The sequence below is a fragment of the Cygnus atratus genome, chromosome 3, assembly GCF_013377495.2.
Source record: "Cygnus atratus isolate AKBS03 ecotype Queensland, Australia chromosome 3, CAtr_DNAZoo_HiC_assembly, whole genome shotgun sequence".
In the NCBI taxonomy this organism is placed as follows: Eukaryota; Metazoa; Chordata; class Aves; order Anseriformes; family Anatidae; genus Cygnus; species Cygnus atratus.
Genome location: NC_066364.1, coordinates 12,062,818 through 12,073,560, shown reverse-complemented (window position 1 = coordinate 12,073,560; position 10,743 = coordinate 12,062,818). Strand labels below are relative to the sequence as shown.

Here is a 10,743-nt window from a genome sequence, read left to right as displayed (position 1 = left end):
CAGTGTGGCTAACTCAAATCATAGAATTATAGAATTATAGAATCATAGAATGGCTTGAGTTGGAAGGGATCTTAAAGATCATCTAATTCCAACCCCCCTGCCATAGGCAGGGATGCCACCCACTAGATCAGATTTGCCAAAGTCCCATCCAGCCTGGCCTTGAACACCTCCAGGGATGGAGCATCTACAGCTTCTCTTGGCAACCTGTTCCAGTGCCTCACTACCCCAGTGAAGAATTTCCTCATAATGTCTAGTCTAAATCTATCCTCTTTTAGTTTAAGACCATTCCCTCTTTTCCTATCATTATCTACCTGAGTAAAGTGCCCCTTTCCATCCTTTTTATAAGACCCCCTTAAGTACTGAAAGGCCACAATGTGGTATCCCCAGAGCCTTCTCTTCTCCAGGCTGAACATCCCCAGGTCTCTCAGCCTTTCTTCATAGGAGAGGTGCTCCAGCCCTCTGATCATTCTCATGGCCCTTCTCTGGACTCACTCTAACAGCCCCACATCTTTCTTGTGCTGGGGGCCCCAGACCTGGACACAGTGCTCCAAGTGGCGCCTCACAAGGGCAGAGCAGAGGGGGACAATCACCTCCCTCCACCTGCTGGCCAGTCCTCTGTTGATGCAGCCCAGGATGCAGTTGGCCTTCTGGGCGGCAAGCACGCACTGCTGGCTTGTGTCAAGCTTTTTGTCCACCAGAATCCCCAAGTCCTCTGCAGGGCTGCTCTCAATGAGTTCTTCTCTTAGTCTGTCCTCATGTCTGGGATTGCCCCAAGCCCAGGTACAACACCTTGCACTTGGACTCGTTCAACCTCATGTAGTTCACATGGGCCAACTTCTCCAGCCTGTCCAGGTCCCTTCGAATGACACCATTTGTTCCTTCTTTGGTATCAACTGCACCACTCAGCTTGGTGTCATCTGCAAACTTGCTGAGGGTGCGCTCAGTCCCATTGTCTATGTCATTGATGAAGATATTGAAAAGCACTGGTCTCAAGACAGACCCCTGAGGGACACCACTTGCTATTCCAATGTCTGAATTTGGTCAAGGGAATGTTAGCCCACATTTGCACTGATATGTCAGTGACTTGAGAAGGTAATACAATATGGCTTCAGAAAAGGATGGAGAGAAATTAAAGTGAGAAAAGATTGTGCAACGAACTTCACTGCAGAATGCAATGCCATGAACTCTAAACAATTTTTGCATATAGAAAGCTGTTGCACCGGGGCAATCTGTGCTCTGGAAAGCATTAGCATGATTGGAATATTGCTGGAATCTAAGTGAACTCATTCAGAATTAAGTATCTCTATCTGGCAAAGCGTTATGAAGCATGGACACATCTTATGACCAACACTATTATTTTATCTTTAACCTCTTGTTAAGCTGTCACTTTTCCACTGGGCAAACTCAGCAGGATTAGAGGAGGGAAATATCTTCACTGAGACTAGTGTTTGCAAGAAACCTTTAGGCTGAGGCATCTAGGCTGCCCTTCAGTTGCTAGATTGAACATGACAGTAGAGTTGCACTATTCAGAAAAGAGAGAGTGGAACACACATTGCTTTTAGTCCCTGGGCAGCTCTTCAGAAGAAAAGGAATGAGGAGCTGTCTCCCTCCTCAGGCTTGTCACTTAGGAAGGCAACTGGCTAAAAGCACAGGAATCATATGCTGCAATCAGCTTCTGGAAAGTTCATAGTTAAGGTATTGAAGAAATACGAAGAGGGGATCTATCTTACCGCTTCATCCTAGTGTATGAGCACAGGGTGTAATGAAACTTTGTCTAATGATAAATGCCAAAGTACAGTGCAATATAGGGAACAGGTCTGAATAGGTTTGCCATTTTCATAGACTTGCACAGTTCCAGTTCAGTTATTAGAAAATTATTTATACTCATAGTTTTTAAACTGGGAATATATCTGCTCTTTTGGCTTACAACAGTCTTCAGAGCAAACCACTTTGCCTGTAAAATTCTTTCAAAAGTTGTTATCTAAGTCAATGGAGAGGTGTATTACAGAGACATTTTTAGCTACTTGTCTAACACTTCTGATCCGGAGACAAATTACTGATCCAAACCTCAGGACTGTTGGGTCACATAACATTACATGGAGTTAAATACAATTGAAATTTCCTTAGACCTTGTTAAATCTGATGAAAATGTATTATAAGTAATGGTTAGTTAAAATATCTAGTTTAAGGGCTCTATTAGTTTCTGGGTTTATTAAACCTCATCCAACTCAGTACTGCTATCATTTCTTTGGTGTTATATTTCAGTACACCATCCAGTTAGCAGCAGCCTGCAGGGATACAATAATGAGCTAGAGGCATGGTTGCTTTTTTTTGTTTGTTTTGTTTTGTTTTTCACAGTGAGTTGGTTTTTAAATTTCAACTTAGTCCATGATTTTTGGTTCACCTCCCAAATTATAGAAACTGACAGCCGCATTATTGAAAAAAACAGCAGCTGGGAATGACTTGAAGTATGCTGTCCAGTAATTTAGATATCATGTAATATATATACATATCATGTATTTATGGCTACAAAAATCATGATCAGTAAAGAATCTGAAAATTGGAAGATGAATCGTATACAGTATACACTACTGTATAACATGAAATACTCAAATTGTTAAGAATTAAAAATCTGTGTTAAAAATGAAATAAGATTCTGTTCACATAACAAACATTCATTATTGCTATAGTAAACCCAATTTTGATAAGCACAAAAATGCGTGTAAATGAATAAACATTTTCCATTAATCTCCAGATACATAGATACTCAGGCAACCACAGTGTAATAAACATATCCAGAAATGTTGATAATGCTTCTGACAACAATTTTGCTAAGTTATTTGCTGCATTCGTTTCAGGTGTTCTTGCTTCAAGTCTATACTGCTACAGCATCATTTGTTTCTGACAGCCATACTATACTCTTCCCCCCTTTGCTTGGTTTACTTTTCTATCAGTACTAAGCAAATCACAGGAACAAGTACAAATATTTAAATTCTCTTATATAATAAGCCACATTTTAATTTTAAAATATAATACATACATAGTAATCGTCCATTTTTATATATATAATAATCCTCCTTTACACACATACACATATATATATATATACACACACTCCTCCTTTATATAAAAAATATACACTTAATTTTTGGTACAAACCTCCTTTGAGAGCAAGCAGCTGGGAGAGGGCTTGTGTCCCTGGTAACTGGTTACTCAATGGAGCAGAGGACATGGCAGACTCCAGAAATGAGGTGGTAATCAGAGATGTGGGATCTCTGGGGATCTGGCAAGGAGAAAAAAAAAAAGGATGGAAATATAAAAATAATGGCTAACTATGAGGCTTCAAAAGGGAGTGGAAGTTACTCAGGGAGGTTCAGGGAAGCAGAAACACTTGATAATAACATCTGATGCAGGGCTAAACCATTTATGATGGTTCCCACAGGTAAAGGATTTTGAGTTTTTAGGAGTCTTAGGAAGCAGGCTCCGAGAAAATCACCCTTCTTTGTATCTCCCTCTTCATACTCCCTCATCAAATATAATAATCTATCAGCACATGCTCAGGTGCTCCCTGAGGTCAGCAGCAAGTGTGTGTCATGATGTGTTATGTTACGGAATACTTGTTTACAAGCTTAAAAAGTGTTTTACACATTTATCACAGACAAGCATTAGAGTTAGTTCAGTACTAGTCATTTTAAATGTCATGCCTATCTTTATATTATATATTTTAATAAATATTTACAAATTTGTACTTTAATAGTTACTTTTGTTTTATATGCTGATATAGCACAGTTTGTCTTCAGTGTGGCACTACACTTTCCAGCTGAGTGCACTGGGTGTTGTATTTTGGAGAGAGAAGCAACAGCATGATTTTGACAAATACAAATGTTGGCAATTAGAAAGGCAATTATTTAATGGGTTAACACATACAGAAAAAGATTACCTAGTATTACAGATGGAAAGGTTTAACTGCAAATGAAATGGTGAAATATTTTTTTTAATGTGTTGGCTAACTTCTTTTGGCTCTGATGAGCACCTCTCTGTTGGTTTTGCACACATTACTTCCTGTAGCCTACCTTCTGAGATGCATCTCCACCCTTAGCAGTACATCCTGCTTTTCCAAGTTTGGTTCAAAAGTGCTGATTCTCAAATCAAATTATATTAAAATGTATTAGATCTGAAATAAATTGTACTATGAGAAGTCATTGTGTCTTGCAATGTAGTTTAATTACAATAAGACAACTTCTTTATTTTTACTTTTTAATTACAGAAAGTCCATGAAGTTACATTTTCTCCTTAAGCCAGTAAAGAGTCCTGATGTTCTCTCCATCTACCCTCCTGTCAGTTTTAAGTAGAAAGTATATTCATGTTATGGGCTACAAGTGTATTACTAATGCATAACTGTATGACAAACAGTAATAATAAAGATGATGACAAAAATGCAGCCAAAGTGGTTCCATCCCCACTACCCTGCCCAAAAGGCTAGGTAGCATCTTGTTTGTTTTGGTGTGCATTGGAAAAATTAGGCATTTCATTATTAAGAAATCTGCTAATCTCTCTAACATTTCTGACTTTCCCTTTATTATTTGCAGTAATTCCACAGCTGTGCTTCAATTTTATTTTTTATTTTTATTTTTATTTATTTATTTATTTTTACATGCCACAATTATAGTATTTTAGCTAAGGACAATCACTTATGGATCAAATAAACAAGCAATACCCTCTTGGAACATCTCAAGACTGCATGACCATTTTGACTTCATAGGAATTGTTTTGTATATGTAAGAGTTCTGCCTTGAGCTAAATGGCAGGGGAAAGCATGATGCTATGTTTAGGACATTTATAGAAAATGAAATGCTTGTAAGTTTTGCCATTCCTAAGCTTCTAAACAACCATTTTTTACTTGAAGCTTACACTTCTCAGGTCCAGAATGTCAACTTTTTATTTCCACTTGAGCAAATGCTCACTTAAGAAGAGCAACCGGAACAGCTTCTGTAGGGAACACAGCTTACTGGTGTAAAGTCTGGGCTCATGCCATTTAGCTTTAGACAGTTTACTAAGTGCCTAAATTTAAATGTATTTTTTCTTGATTCTCAGTTGCCAGGTTTCTGGTCTGAATCACTCTTTCAACGCTTCTTTTTGTTTCCATTGACACCAGAGGCAATGCAAGGAAACAGAAAACTAACTTAGCTATCAGATTTAGGTATCTAAAGTTAGGCATTGCATGCACTTCTCAGTTGTGAGTGTATTATGTAACATCCGAGATGATGTTACATAAATAGCATTTTCTTTGCATTTCATTTCATGAGCCTGAGAAAATGAGGATTAACAAATAATGTCATTAATAAAAACAATGAGTTATAAATTATTTGGTTTGGCACATAAAAAAGTGACCTGAATACATAAACTTTTTACATTTCATAGAAAAGAAAATGTAATATTAGTAAAGTATATCTTGCTTCATCTATATTCTTAGGGGCATCACTTAAAAAAATGAGTAAGACAGATGAATGTGAAAGATACACATAAAATGTAATTTTCATATAATTATATATAGCACAGTAAAGAAGCAAGACAATCTACAGTCATTTTGAAACAGATAATCTCAGTCACACTCATTGTTTTCTGTTGAGTATCAAGGATCTCACCCTTTTCCAACTGCAGTGTGTTGCAGCAGCTCCATTTAATCATAAAGCCTTGAAGCAGCTCCCTTCTGCCAATCCTTGCAGCCGCATTGCTGCTTTCAGCTCCCTATGTAACAGACAAGTAAATTCCAGCATGCAGAAACTGCACGAAGGGCGCACAGAAGGGAGAAAGAAAATATCTCCTTCAAATGGCCTGGCAGAACATGAAGTATATAGTTACAGATCTAGATACATGCTCAAATTCTTTCTCATTACATTTATTCTGCTGTTGATTCTTGTACAAAGCATGTGCGTAGATGTCATTAACCATAGAATCATAGAATGTACAGAATCATTAGCAAGTATATAATCATCAGCAAGTATTCTGCATAAAGGAAGAGAGAAAATACACCCACTGAAATGGTATTCTGCAATTAAAGTGGTGTCCGTAAATTAGGAAGTAATGAAAAAAGAGAAAGAAAGGAGAAAGAAAGAAAGAAAGAAAGAAAGAAAGAAAGAAAGAAGGAAAGAAAGGAAGAAAGGAAGAAAGAAAGAAAGAAAGAAAGAAAGAAGGAAAGAAAGAAGGAAAGAAGGAAAGAAGGAAATAAAGAGAAAGAAAGAAAGAAAGAAAGAAAGAAAGAAGGAAAGAAAGAAGGAAAGAAAAAGAAAAAAAAAACGAAAAAAAGAAAAAAGAAAAAAGAAAAAAGAAAAAGAAAAAGAAAAAAGAAAAAAGAAAAAAGAAAAAAGAAAAAAGAAAAAAGAAAAAAGAAAAAAGAAAAAGAAAAAGAAATATCTCATTACCGGTAAGCCACCTGCTGATATAGTGATTCCTCTCAGAGACTACTGTGTCTTTTAATAGTGAAATCTCTACTCTGAAGCAAAGAAGGGAGAGAAAAAATGAGAGGAAGATCCTCGATTTCATTAGATTTTGAATTTCCCTCTGGAGATGCCTATCTCCCTTGGTCTATCTCTCTTCTCCTTAAGCAGAAGCTTAGGGCATCCCTTGGCTTCTTTCAAAGGCATAAGCAGAACGTTTAGGATTCAGTGTCCAAAGCATAAAGGAAACCTGTGTAAGCCATCGGAGACTGTAAAAGGAGCATATACCTAGACTTATGTGCTATTCATTTCCATGCTAAGAATTCTTATGTTTACACTGTTCATTCTTATGCTAAAATAAACTCTGATACAAATTAAATAGAAAATTTTGGGTCAGATCCTGACTTTGTTTAAATTCCTGTGGCTCCATTATAAGCAATCTGTTATTTAGCATCAAAAAACATTTAAAGTTGCTAACTGGCAACAATTAGCTCCATTTGCAATACCCGAAGAACCGAACAGCAAGAAAATGAAAAATCCTACAATTATCTATATGATAAACAAGCATGGAGAATCTATTTCTCCAGAGACTAAAATACAGTATCATCATTTACATAGATTGAAAATGGATGTGAAGTGGCTGAAAATGCCAATGATCCGAACTGATAAAATTCCACACCCAGCTAACAAAAGCCTTCAGTAATTGTATAAGGTATAAGACAGCACAGTCTAAAACATGTCATAATAGCTCAACTGATGATAATACCATGATTTCCTTTTTAGTGATAACTCTGTGCATCATTTATTAGGCAACATTTATTAAATTGTTGACTTATGGCAAAATGAAGCTTTTTCATGGGCATTTTAGATTGAGCAGTAATACAGAGAGTTTTCAGTTATATTTACTTTTCAAATAGGCGTTTGTATGGCATTGTTACTCTGATGCAATGCATAAAAAAATAAGCCAAATTTTTCTAGAATGATTAATAGCTTACAGTTTCTCTATTTATATATTTATTTTTAATGAGCATCATGTTTCCAAATGCAGTTGAAACTACGAAACTATGATCTAGGTAACCTGTTTTTATACAGAATTATCCAAATGTAAACAAGGAAAGTCATACATGAAAACACATTATGGAATATCTTCTGCTTAAACTACGTTTGTATTGTATATGGGAACTCTGCCACTGGACTTAATGAAAAAAGAAAAAAAAAAGCCACATGAAAAGTCCTATTTAAATGTGCATTATCCCAAATGTTTTAAAATTCAACCTATACTTCTATTTTTTTGCAGCAAGCAAATGCTCAGCACCTTCTTGAAAAGCATGCCCCTCAAGGATATTGACAGGCGTGTCATCTGTAAGTGACAGTCACTCTGCAGACAACCCTAAGCTAGCTTTCAACTAGCTGACGGAGATATCGCCACCTCGGTAGCTATGAAAGAATGAAACAGCAGCAAAACCACCCAAGACACCGAGGTATTACCCAGACTGGCTGCCAACGCAGAGCTCTGTACTCACGTAGCTACACTGCTGTCTCTAGAAGAGTTACCATGATGAGGTGAAGTCATGCAGTAACTGCAATATGGACACAATCAAAATAGGTCACACAACTAGTATTGCACTGTGATGCCAAGAGACAAACTTACAAAAAACAGAATAAGAGACTGAAAATAGGAAGGAACAAACTGGTTAAAGCTTGTCAAGCAGATGCCACAGCACTCTATCTTTCATTATGCTAAAGATGATTATTAATGATCTGGCAGGCAGAGCAAGCAATGAGGTAGTAAATATGAAGATGACACAAAACAATTTAAATTAATCAAGACCAAATAAAACAGGAATTTCAGAGATACTCGGTGAAGTGAATCACCTCCCAACTGTTTATGCTAAGTCTGGAAGCAATCTAAATTTTTTGCATTTTCAGGCTGCATTTTTTTTTTTTGCACATGCAGAAAATCAAAATATGAATTGAGGAACAGGAATGTTCTGGGAAATTAAAATACATACGTATATAAAATCTTAAAATTATCATCTTATTGCACAAAAAGTAAATCTGGGTGTAAAATTAGAGATTTTTCCATATAACACAAGGATAACTTTTGAATTCAATTGTCTGTAAAGTGAAAATATCTTCCCGTGTATTTGTACAGTACCTAACACATCAGTTTGTGTTATAATTGGATTTTTTGGGCGTTTCACCAGCACACTAAACATTTTTACCATCTATCATGTGTCCTGCATATTCATGATGGTGGTGTTTTTTTTTCTGAAATAAGTAGCAGAATAAAAATGGGCTTGACTTGCTCTAGCTACTCCATTTTGTATGTGCCTTTATTTTGTCCTCCTTTCATCTCCTTGCTGTATGTGTCTGCTTTCCTTAGGGTTACTCTTAGGACATGCTAAATTTACTTAATTTATGTATGGTAAACAGTCAGTAACAGAACTCACCATGCATAAAAGTAAACGTTTATGTGCTTCTTTGCCACAGAAAGGGTCTACCAATTAGCTGTATGCCATACACCGTCATCAGGTGCCGTGGTCTTTACTACTACCAGAGCACCTGCTGCCACTGCCGCAGTGACAACAAGTAGTGAAGGACAACAGCAGTTAGGTTTTATATTGAAGGGCAACATCCATTCGATTTTATATTGAAGGGCAACATCAGTTGGGTTTTATATCAAAGGGATGAACAGCATTACACCAGTTAAAACATCTAATGCTAACTTCAATTCTATTTTCAGACATCTGTTGGAAAGAGCTCTTGCTGAAAGTGTAGCTCATGGCGTGAGGCGCTTCCCTCACACACCTGGTGGTTACGGGGAGCTCCAACCCATGGATGGCGGTATGGCCCACGATGTGAGGCTACGTCCCCACACACACGATGGTTCCAGATGACGCTGGGGGCTCCGGGAGAAGCCTGCATTTGACCCCAGCTCACTGGGAGTGCTAGGGAACATCTGTGGCAATCGTGAATCATAGAATCATTAAGGTTGGAAAAGACGTCCAAGACCATCTGGTCCAATCATCCCCCTACCACCAATGTCACCCACCAAACCACGTCCCTAAGGACCATGTCCAACCTTTCCTTGAACACCCCAAGGGACAGCGATGCCACCACCTCCCTAGGCAACCCGTCCCAATGCCTGACTGCTCTTTCTGAGAAGAAATGTCTCCTAATTTCCAATCGAAACCTCCCCTGGCACAACGTGATGCCATTCCCTCTAGTCCTATCACCTGTGAGAAGAGGCCGACCCCGAGTTCACCACACCTTCCTTTCAGGTAGTTGTAGAGGGCAATAAGGTCTCCCCTGAGCCTCCTCTTCCCCAGACTAAACAACCCTAGTTCCCTCATAGGACCTGTGCTCCAAGAGAAGATAAGCAAAGACCGGGGTCTCCCTGGACACTGCACCGCCTCGCCTGAGGGAAGCCCCACACTGTGCCCGAGACATGGGCACTCCCCTAAGTCCAACCTAAACCCTGCTCTCCCCTCAGAGGTTTCCCGGTGCCTCCATCTTCCCCCCCGCAACACGACGCCTCAGCCCCGCGCGCGCTCCTCACCCTCCCCTTCCCCTCCCCTCCCTCACGCCCTCGGCGGGCGGCGGCCGCGCGCATGCTCGCGGCGGGCGGGCGGCGCGTGCGCGGGGCTGGCGGCGGGGGCGCGCGCGCGCGGCGCTCTGCAGTGCGGGGCGGGCGGCGGCGCGGGGGCGCGCACTGAGCTGCGGCGCTGAGCGGCGGGCGCGCAGCTTGAGCCGCCGTCCCTCCGGCCCCAGCGCCTTGCTTTTCCTTCATCCTCCTCCTCTTCCTCACCGCACGCTCTGTAAGTGTCCCCCCCCTCTGGGGAGGGGGGGGAGCGGGAAGCGCGTTCGCGGCCCCGCGCTCGTCCCCGCCGGGAAAGTTGCTCCGCGGCGGCGCGCATTGGCGAGGCGGAGGGGAGCGGCGGGCGGGTGGAGGGGGAGCGCGCTCCGTGGCTCGTTCGCGCTCGGAAGCGGCTCGGTGACAGTGGAAGTGTTGGGCGGGTTTTTTGGGGTGAAAAAGAGCGAAAAGGTCGCTGGGGTTTGGGGTTTCCAGTAGGAAACAAACCCAAAAACCCGCGCGGGGCGAGAGCAGCCCTCGCAAGGTCATCCCAAAGCGGCGGGCAGGCAGGAGCGCGCCCCATCCTTGCGGTGCCCGTAAGAACCTTTCATTTTATTTTTTTTTTAATTTAATTTAATTAATTTATTTATTTATTTTAGCTGAGTTGTTCTGTAGCAGGACGGGCGCGTCCCCGAGCGGGGGCTGCCCCGCGGCCGGCCGGGGCAGGAG

The 10,743-nt window shown here is 40.4% G+C and overlaps 1 protein-coding gene across 2 annotated transcripts in view; it reads left to right on the top strand.

Annotated features, from left to right (window-relative positions):
- The first annotated feature begins 10,112 nt into the window (after positions 1–10,112).
- VSNL1 (visinin like 1) overlaps positions 10,113–10,743 on the top strand; it is an 88,406-nt gene continuing 87,775 nt past the window's right edge. The window contains exon 1 of one of the 2 annotated variants that reach the window (XM_035562536.2): positions 10,113–10,258. The gene's annotated coding sequence lies outside the window, so the exon portion shown is untranslated. Of the gene's footprint in view, positions 10,259–10,514; positions 10,611–10,743 lie in introns of those variants that run through there. The other variant, XM_035562537.2, reaches the window with a different exon arrangement.